Source organism: Oncorhynchus tshawytscha, unplaced genomic scaffold, assembly GCF_018296145.1.
Source record: "Oncorhynchus tshawytscha isolate Ot180627B unplaced genomic scaffold, Otsh_v2.0 Un_scaffold_8679_pilon_pilon, whole genome shotgun sequence".
In the NCBI taxonomy this organism is placed as follows: Eukaryota; Metazoa; Chordata; class Actinopteri; order Salmoniformes; family Salmonidae; genus Oncorhynchus; species Oncorhynchus tshawytscha.
The window spans coordinates 144,667-147,500 of record NW_024609766.1 but is presented as its reverse complement, the minus strand read 5'-3'; the positions used below and the strand labels follow the sequence as shown (position 1 = coordinate 147,500).

The 2,834-nt window shown below is 43.6% G+C and overlaps 1 pseudogene; it reads right to left on the bottom strand.

Annotated features, from left to right (window-relative positions):
• Positions 1-1,553, bottom strand: part of LOC121845793 — a 169,329-nt pseudogene extending 167,776 nt beyond the window's left edge.
• Between the last annotated feature and the right edge of the window lie 1,281 nt (positions 1,554-2,834).

The following is a 2,834-nucleotide window of genomic DNA, read 5'->3' as shown; positions in this document are numbered from 1 at the left end:
AAAGGAAAGGAAAGGAAAGGAAAGGAAAGGAAAGGAAAGGAAAGGAAAGGAAAGGAAAAAGGAGAGGAGAAAGGAAAGGAAAGGAAAGGAAAGGAAAGGAAAGGAAAGGAAAGGAAAGGAAAGGAGAGGAGAGGAAAGGAAAAAGGAAAGGGGAAAGGAAAGGAAAGGAAAGGAAAGAGGAGAGGAGAGGAGAGGAAAGGAAAGGAAAGGAGGAAAGGAAAGAGAGAGGAGAGGAAAGGAAGGAGAGGAGAAAGGAAAGGAGAGGAAAGGAAAGGAGAGGAGAGGAAAGGAGGAGAGGAGGAAAGGAAGGGAGGAGGAGGAGAGGAAAGCCTCCGAGAGACGTGCGCGTCATCGGCGCTCTGTGTGTTCTATTTCAAATTGACGGTTCTTTTCTAAGACGTATATAGTCAGTCAGTCCCTCGGTAAATGGCTGAAAGATCAACATTTAACCAACACCATATCTTTCATGGAGGCTTCCTCTTCTTCGTCGTGTATCGCAGCATTTATCTACACAGAAATGTGACAATAATTCTAATGTTAAGTGTTTTAACCGGTGTTTTACCGTGTTACGATAGACTACTGTCATGTTACACACAAAGTTTTTCTTTGGTCACGTTCCACCTCTTCGCGTTGAGGCTTGGATGCATCGGCTGATGATGTGGTATAAAACGACTACAACTAAGCCATTAAAGACAACAATACCTTTGTATCAGTCTTGGGGCCAATATGACCTTACATATTTGCTGTGAGCTGAACATAACGGATTTAAATCAACGTCTTACAGTCGAGTACCTTTAGGTTACAGGAGTGAATCATTATGACTGAATGATATTGCGGGTATGATGTAGACAGAGCGGGCTCCTGACTGATATGGCATTATATGACCAATAAGGGCATAACTATCTAGGCTACGGACAGTTAGACACTTCACACATCAAACATTTTACTGCAGGACAGGCTAGGCTACTTACATGGACGAGATATTGTTGAAAAGCTCGGCTATATCCACACTGCTGTTGCCTGAGCTCCCGGTGTCTTGGAGCGCCACCACAGGGAAGAATTTCCCGGTGTCGGATTTATTACAATATATCTCGGTGAGCGAGCAGCTGCAGGTTGGCGGGCAGTCCAACATCGAGCTGAGATATTCCTGGAACACACAGAACAGAAACAACACCCTCCGACAGCATATCCTGCTCCAGTACGAACACACATCCATGACTCGGTCCAGAAAAGGGTGTTTATCCAAAAATAAGTCTTCGTTTGTGGGCTGGAGTTGTGTGTCTGTGAGGGTGTATATGGAGGATATGTGACCGTGCGTGTGAAGGAAGGTATCGCTGCTATATCCTCGCTTCTGTAGTGTACTTATGGTCTTCCGTTTTCCAAGACCCCCGATGAGGAAAATAAAATATATATATTATACGATAAAGATATGAAAGCGTTCTCTTTTCATATTTTAACCGCGGTGTGGTGTATTCTAGGTTCCACGGTCGTGTCTGTACGCTTGTAACGTTACCGGACTCCAAGTTCTCGGTGGTCGGACTCGTCGTAGCAAGAAGGACTAGGGCCCTGGCACTTGAAGGGAAAACGAACAGAGCAGAAGTTTGTACCAAGCATCAAGTCCCTCCTACTGGCAAGGCAGGGCAGGGTCATATCTGACACCTGGGAACATCCATGAACACAAACCTGGGAGCATTCAGACCCCTTCCCCTTTTACACATTTTGTTACAGTACAGCCTTATTCTTAAACGGATTAAATAAAACGTTTTCCTCATCAATCTACTCACAATACACCATAATAACAAAGCGAAAACAGTATTTTAGATTTATTTGCAAATGTACAAAAAAAAAAAACTGAAATACCTTATTTACATCAGTATTCAGACCCTTTATGTGGCATTTAAAAACACATTTAAAACACCTTATTTACATAAGTATTCAGACGATGTTTCTACAACTTGATTGGAGTCCACCTGTGGTAAATTCAATTGATTGGACATGATTTGGAAAGGCACACACCTATTTATATAAGGTTCATGTAAGAGCAAAAATCAAGCCATGAGGTCGAAGGAATTGTCTGTAGAGTTGAAAACATGCTCCAGACCGCTCAGGACCTCAGACTAGGACGAAGGTTAACCTTCTAACAGGACAATGACCCTGAGCACACAGCCAAGACAATGCAGGGGTGGCTTTGGGACAAGTCTCTGATGTCCCTGAGTGGCCCAGCCAGAGCCGGGACTCTGGAGAGACCTGCAAACAGCTGTGCAGCGACGCTCCCCATCCTACCTGACAGAGCTTGAGAGGATCTGCAGAGAAGAATGGGAGAAACTCCCCAAATACAGGTGTGCCAAGCTTGTAGCGTCATACCCAAGAAGACTCAAGGCTGTAATCGCTGCCAAAGGTGCTTCAACAAAGTACTGAGTAAAGGGTCTGAATACTTATGGAAATGTCATTTTTCTGTTTTTAATTGTAATAAATTTGCAAACATTTCTAAAAACCTGTTTTTGCTTTGTCATTATGAGGTATTGTGTGTAGATTGATGAGGGACGGCAGGGTAGCCTAGTGGTTGGAGCGTTGGACTAGTAACTGGAAGGTTGCAACAAAAAAAAGGGAGACCAATTATTTAATACATTTTATATTGAGGTTGTAAACTAACAACAATTTATAAAGTCAAGGGTTCTGAACTTTTGCAAAGGGAATTGCTTTTCAAAAACTATTCAAGACAGAGTGGTGGGGGGTGGGGGGGTAGGACAGGGTTGGACAGAGAGAGAGAGGGAGGGAGTCATGGAGGTCCCTGATAAAACAACCACCTGTCATGGAGGTCTCTCTCTGATAAA